Below are 7,194 nucleotides of genomic sequence, written 5' to 3'. Positions count from 1 at the left end.
AAACAACTTCTATCTATTCCTTATCATTTTCTGATTCCAAATATATATAGTTTCATGGTGTTTGATGTTGAAAATATGCTCAAACTTTAACAAACTCGGATCGTTGAATGGAAATTATACTTCCAAGCTCCAAAAGCACGTCATTTCAAGTGTGGAACACGCTCATGACGTCATACTGAAAGGTGATGAATTATGGCTTCATCTTGCGATGTTTCATTTCAAACATGGTAACATTTTTAAAGGGGTTTCTTTCTCAGATTTGTGTTTGCCCTCTGTCTGTCTCTCTATGTCTCCGTCTGTCTGACTGATTCAATTAAATGTGTAATTACTTAGTTTTGCAAAAGTCAAACTAAGTATGATATACCTAATTGATTCAGGTCTCTAAATTCTTATTGTAAAATTGTGAGTTTTATTCAACACAAATTTAATTGGTGTTTTAAACTCAATAATGGGGCATGCTGTGATGAGTAGAAAAATGTGTGTTTACGAGCAGAAAAAAGCCCATCAAAGTCAAGAATCGTGTTTTTCTTTTTCTATTTTCACCTTGTAGTTTCATACAGACACTAAGCAACAGTGTAGTACCACTTCCAGTGCAATATCTTGTACTTTAATTTTGACCATCTGTGTAACACTTTATTGACCTATGATCTGAGCTGTTCACATATATTATTGAAAACAATCTAATAGTTGGCAGTTCAACACGTCCACCAGAGAAATATACCGACAAAGAAGTTGAAACACCGACTGCCCTTCTGAAAGAATTCAATCGGGATGTGAATGATACAGCTGATTTTGGACACGGTCTGCCTTGAATGGGGAGGTTGGCGATGAATCGCACTGTTCTACACTACTCTCACTGATTTTCAATCATCGGTTTGGATCAACAAGCAGGTAAGTTATTGGTTTTAAAATCCAAGACATGACCATAGCTGGAGATGGAAGCTTGCTGTATGTTATGTAATGTATATATTGTGTGTGATACGTGGAAATGTGATACTATTTATTTGCATGTATGATACAGGTACAAATGTGATAATTGTAGGCTTATACTAGTGATTACTGTGTGTGATACATGAAATGTGATATGAATGCTGTTTTTATATGTTATACTCTTATTTTCTCCCAAGCGCAAGACAAATTCTTCTATGAAAATTGAAGCCAATAAAATTTGAGTTGAGTTGAGTTGAGTTGAGTTGAGTTTCAATATATCACTTAAGGTGATTATGAACCGGTTAATTACTACTAATTAACTAACCACACCACGACCCACTCTCGCAGGCATACAATTAAATAGAGTCAACAAAAGTATAAGTTTCAGACGCCTGTTTATGTATAAACTCTCCACCTCCCTCGAGCCTTCACTCAAAATATGTTCCTTTTACGTTCTCAACACGTAAAAAAACCAGTGTTCACTGACAAAATGCCAGTAGTATATAGAAAATTATAGTAACACGCTGAACCCGTGTAAATATAGTTAAATGCGAATGTTCTGTTCGAAAAGCTCTAGTTCGTGCAGGTGTCACACACCCCACGTTGTCACTACTCCAGTGTGATCATAGATAAGAAAAGACAACGGTGGTCAACGGGGTGCGTAAGACATGGTGCACTTAGCTTTCTTTCTGTATGCTGGTTAGCCGGTATGCTGGTTAGCCGGTTTGCTGGTTAGCCGGTTCGCTGGTTAGCCGGTTCGCTGGTTAGCCGGTCCGCTGGTTAGCCGGTTCGCTGGTTAGCCGGTCTGCTGGTTAGCCGGTTAGCGTAGCTTCCTCAGGTCCCAGCTCCAACGTCTGCCGCTAGCAAAGTCCCGCCAAAGGCAGCCGTGCAGCAGGTACAGGAAAACGAAACGAAACGAAGCGAATCGAATCGAAACGAAGGCTGCAAACAGAAAGCATCGGTGCACTAAACATGTCAGCTACCCCTCACCCACCACCTTAAAACATGTCATCTTTAAATATCTCATCGAGCACGTGGGCCTGCACAAAACGGACTTTTTACAACAACAAAACAGTCATTTTCCGTCCTTCTCTCCCTATCTGCAAAAACCATATACAGATTAGTATTTTAGCGTCACAGAGAGTAAATTATGCGCTAACCTGGAAAGAACAACAGAGAGTATTTCATTCCACAAACACAGACTCATCAACAGCGTTAAATAATGATTTATTACCTCAAAAGCCTATGATTGTACTCTCAATGGAAGCAAAGTCCGCCTCCTCCCTGGAACAGCCTCTGTTCGTCAACAGTGACCGAAAACCTCCAGAACCCCTTGTCGAATCCTTATGCGAAAGCCATCGCCGACGAAGGAAAGTTGACGACTTGTCCTCAGCAAAGTATGTGGCAGTGTGAAGGAAATAACCGGTGGAAGCTCCCCTAGAGTGCCGAATACAATATTCGGTGAAAAACCATCATACTCTAGAAACTGTGTATTAGATCCTTCCCCTTCTGCCGCTGGGTGTCAAGTGCGTCGTCCTTTGAGTCTCTGACAGACCACCTAGCCAAATACACGTGACTGACCTTGTCACAAAACCAGTCCAGCTATACACAATTCTGCCTCCCAAGCAGAAAAAAGACACGAGAAACTCAATCCCTGAAAATCCCGTGCGCGCTGTCAGCGAAAAACCGTCAGCCCTGTGACAGCAAAAACCCCCGCTGTGAAACTCGTGCGTTACAAAACATCCGTGTTCATTGAGCACTGTCAGCAAACTCTGCTGTAGCCCAATATCACGCACAGGCGCTTTCTATCATACATTGACCCAGAACAGGCACTCCACTGAGTGACGCTTTCTTGGTCTCTGTCACCCGATCGTGACCATAGCAAACCAGGCCTTTGTAGAACTGAGCAAGATTCATCTGTTGTGTATGTGTGTGTTACTGAGTAACTGGATGTGACTGTGAGTGTGAGTCACAGAGTGTGTGCTTGTTGTGTTATTTTTTTACTCAAGTTTAGAAAATGCTTGATCTTTAATCTGTATGTACATAATCAAATGCTGCTGTATCAGTGTATGAACTATGGTTATAAAAGAATAAACAAAACAATTAGTGAGTGATTTGGCTCTGAATCGTCTGATAGTGAAGTTGAAATAGTACCTATTTCATTTTCAAGACATGTTAATAGTTATGATAATATTGTTATGGTTGTTTTCAGGCCTCCCGAGAAACCAGAGATGATGTGCATCATTCATACAGCTCCTGTCTTCCAGTTCCAACAGTTTACCTTTAAACATGGATACATGTACTGGAGAGATATCAGGATGACTTGGCGTGGTGCTTTACATTACAGACTACTCCTGAAGAGTAAGTTACACATTTCTTTACCACTTACAGCTTTTGCTTGTCAAATCTGTATGGTAAAATATATGTAAACATTGGGTATTGGTGATGGTAGTCTGAAGCTATAAACATGTACTGATGTAGATCATTCAGCAGTCTTTTGTTCTTTGTAAATTGAATAACAAGTACTTTGCAGATGAAATTATTCATACATGTATTTGAAGATGCATAATAATACTGTGCATGGTAATTGGTATGATGTACTTTATATACATAATGGTACAAATATCTTTATTTTCTCTCTCCTTCCCATCTTAAAGTTTGTTGCAACCCTATACTCATAAAGTGCATTATACTGTTTGTATGAACATTGAACTATTGTGATGCAAGAAAGTAAAACATGAAATAGCTAGAATGAAAGATTTACTCATTACTGGAATTATTTTAAATACAGTCAGTCCTTTCCTTGGCTCAAAATCACAGATCTGGCAAGTTGTTTTTTTATAGTTTTTTTTTTACATGGAATAAGAGTTACAATGTAAATTGTAATACCGCCTGTGTACTTGGATACCTACTTCTACATTCAACACCCTGACTGCCCCTGCGCAGAGTTAGAATTTTCTGAATGAATTCACATCACATCAGTTTCTCAACAAAACTGTAAGGTGTCAACGCTAAATAGGGAATGTGTGTGGGATGAAGGCTCATGCTGAATTTAAAAAACAGTAACTTTCCATCACATTCCAGAAAAGCCGCTCACATCAGCAGCATAACAAGATATCATGTCGTTAGAAAGGTTCTTGTGAGGAAGTCTTTTTAATTTTAATGATGAAAGATTATCTTTTTAATTTTAATGATGAAAGTATATATCTATTATATCCATGAAATAAATGGTTTTCACAGGAAGTAATGATGGCACCTGTAATATTACAGAATAAGGTTTACAGTTTAGTTCATAGTTGTCACTGTCAGTATCACCCCCACCATTCTCCATCCCACTGATCTTGTGAAGAACAAGTATTACCTCCTACCTACCTTCCCGCACCCCCACCCCACACCCTCTTCTCGATACCCAAAACATATCCCCATCAGTGCACAGCAAAGTTTGGATGTGCTCAGTAATACATTTTCTTTATTTTCCAGGAAGTGAGGTGCCGAGATATGACGTGCAGGCAGCTTGCAGAGTAGTGCCTGGCTTTGCTAAGGATGATGATCAGATTCAGTCCATTCTGTGCTGACGGAGCTACCAGAACTGCTTTAATATAGTCTATCTGAAGATGCTGACACTTACAGAGGTTTTCTGTTGCCTTAGTGGTGAAATGAACATGTAACACATTAACAATAACATTCCACACAAATAATAATGTGTGGTGCGATGTGGATCAAAGGGTACATTTTGACTTATAAATGTAAGTTGTCAATTCAACTAAATACAGGTAGTGTTTGGTATGCAGATATTTTCTTACAGCAAACAGCGGTTTGTTTGTTTTTACACTTGACTAAATGTTTTAACGTAGAGGGGGGAATCGAGACGAGGGTCGTGGTGTATGTGTGAGTGTGTGTGTGTGTCTGTCTGTCTGTCTGTGTGTGTGTGTAGAGCGATTCAGACTAAACTACTGGACCGATCTTTATGAAATTTGACATGAGAGTTCCTGGGTATGATATCCTCAGACGTTTTTTTCATTTTTTTGATAAATGTCTTTGATGACGTCATATCCGGCTTTTTGTAAAAGTTGAGGCGGCACTGTCACACCCTCATTTTTCAATCAAATTGATTGAAATTTTGGCCAAGCAGTCTTCGACGAAGGCCGGACTTCAGTATTGCATTTCAGCTTGGTGGCTTAAAAATTGATTAATGACTTTGATCATTAAAAATCTGAAAATTGTAAAAAAAAAAAATAAAAAAAAATTATAAAACGATCCAAATTTACGTGAATTTTATTTTTTATCATGTTCTGATTCCAAAAACATATAAATATGTTATATTTGGATGAAAAACAAGCTCTGAAAATAAAAAATATAAAAAATATGATCAAAATAAAATTTCCGAAATCGATTTAAAAACAATTTCATCTTATTCCTTGTCGGTTCCTGATTCCAAAAACATATAGATATGATATGTTTGGATTAAAAACACGCTCAGAAAGTTAAAACGAAGAGAGGTACAGTAAAGCGTGCTATGAAGCACAGCGCAACCGCTGCCGCGCCAAACGGGCTCGTCACTTTCACTGCCTTTTGCACTAGCGGCGGACTACGTTCAGTTTCATTCTGTGAGTTCCACAGCTTGACTAAATGTAGTAATTTCGCCTTACGCAACTTGTTACTACATAAAGTGGTATTATCTTTTATGTTGTTTGAGTGCTTTAAGTTAAGCTGTTCACAGGCAGTATTTTACACACAGGCTTAGCTTTGGGAGATGTGTGTGTATGTTTCGGTCAATGCGTGTTCATGTATAGACTTTGTTTGCAATATTAGAATTTAGATCTTTTAACTGCATTATGAAATGTGTTAACCCATGAATTTTTCTTCCTTTGAATCCTAGTCAGTACTTTATCTTGTTTAAGATTTTCATTGATTCTGATTTTGGGTCGTTCTGGTGCATCCTGGATGGTTCAATTCATTCTTATGTTGTGCTGAAATGTTGCTTTTGTAGTACAGTTTGCCAAGATTGTGTCTTTCACTTGGATGTGGTGAACTTATTTTTTAAAGGCCTGCTCTGTCTCATTAAAACACTTCACCTCACTGTGTCAGACCAAAGAGCTTATACGGAAAGAGGGTGCACTGCCTTCTCTGCGCTACTAGCTAGAGTGATGCGAGCAGCCGGCCCTGATCCTACAATACCGTAACGGCTTGACCGACTTAAGTTGCCACGGCGCATGGAAGAACTGACAGAGGAGTGACGGACTGTTTTTGTTTTCGTCTACATAGATAACTATCGAAAAGACTGTTTTATTTGTTTCTGGGAAGAAAACACACTGGTCATATTGTTTCCAGCATGTGAAAACTATTTCACTCGCGCTCATTGTTTAAAGAGATACATACAGTAAAAAAGACTAAATATGCAGACAGAAACTCACAGACTTATCTTCATACATTTGCTTTATGAACATACTATTATTGACTATTGAAAGTAATGGGATTTGTCACTTAGTGCTAATGAAGTATTTAAATCAATGTTGTACGTACGTCAGTTTAGGCTGGTGAAGAAACCTCGTATTTCCACAGTATTTACACATTCAGTGTTGTATCCATTGATTCTAAATGACGCACAATTCACATGTTGTAACTGTCACACAATCTCTCTCTCTCTCTCTCTCTCTCTCTCTCTCTCTATCTCTTTCTCTCTCTTTCTCTCTCTCTCTATCTCTCGCTCTCTCTCTTTCTCTCTCTCTCTCTCTCTCTCTCTCTCTCTCTCTCTCTCTCTCTCTCTCTCTCTCTCTCTCTATACATTTCATAACTTATAAAAGTAATATCCATTGTCTTGCAGAGTTGATGTACTATTGCATAGTATTCTGACTCTAATTGACTTGCAAATTTTTGCTTTGCACCTTGTCATGAACATTTATAAACTACAATGTTTCATATAATGCACTTATGTACATAAACTTATACTGTTTTACTAATTATGTAAGTATGTAGTAGTAGTTATTATAGTAGATTTAGTCCCTCTTTAGGGCGAGGGCCAGATGCAAAAAGGTATACCAATGCTTATTCTGTTACCCTCGTAAAATAAAGAATTGTCATTGTCTCTCTCTCTCTCTCTCTCTCTCTCTCTCTCTCTCTCTCTCTCTCTCTCTCTCTCTCTCTCTCTCTCTCTCTCTCTCTCTATGTCCTTTGGGACACAGTCACTAACTTTTGATTTATTGTTTTGTTCACGAAATTATGATGTTGTGCATAATATCCATTGTCTTGCAGAGTTGATGTATC

General features: G+C 38.5%; 1 long non-coding RNA gene across 1 annotated transcript; it reads left to right on the top strand.

Annotated features, from left to right (window-relative positions):
• Positions 1 to 476: 476 nt before the first annotated feature.
• Positions 477 to 6,602, top strand: LOC138971811 (uncharacterized). Its single transcript, XR_011457381.1, has 3 exons — positions 477 to 891; positions 3,143 to 3,291; positions 4,411 to 6,602. It is a non-coding gene; the product is annotated as an uncharacterized lncRNA (long non-coding RNA).
• Positions 6,603 to 7,194: the final 592 nt, after the last annotated feature.

The sequence above is a fragment of the Littorina saxatilis genome, linkage group LG7 (genome assembly GCF_037325665.1).
Source record: "Littorina saxatilis isolate snail1 linkage group LG7, US_GU_Lsax_2.0, whole genome shotgun sequence".
In the NCBI taxonomy this organism is placed as follows: domain Eukaryota; kingdom Metazoa; phylum Mollusca; class Gastropoda; order Littorinimorpha; family Littorinidae; genus Littorina; species Littorina saxatilis.
Note: the sequence above shows the minus strand (reverse complement) of the source record. Positions and strands in the feature narration are given on the sequence as shown.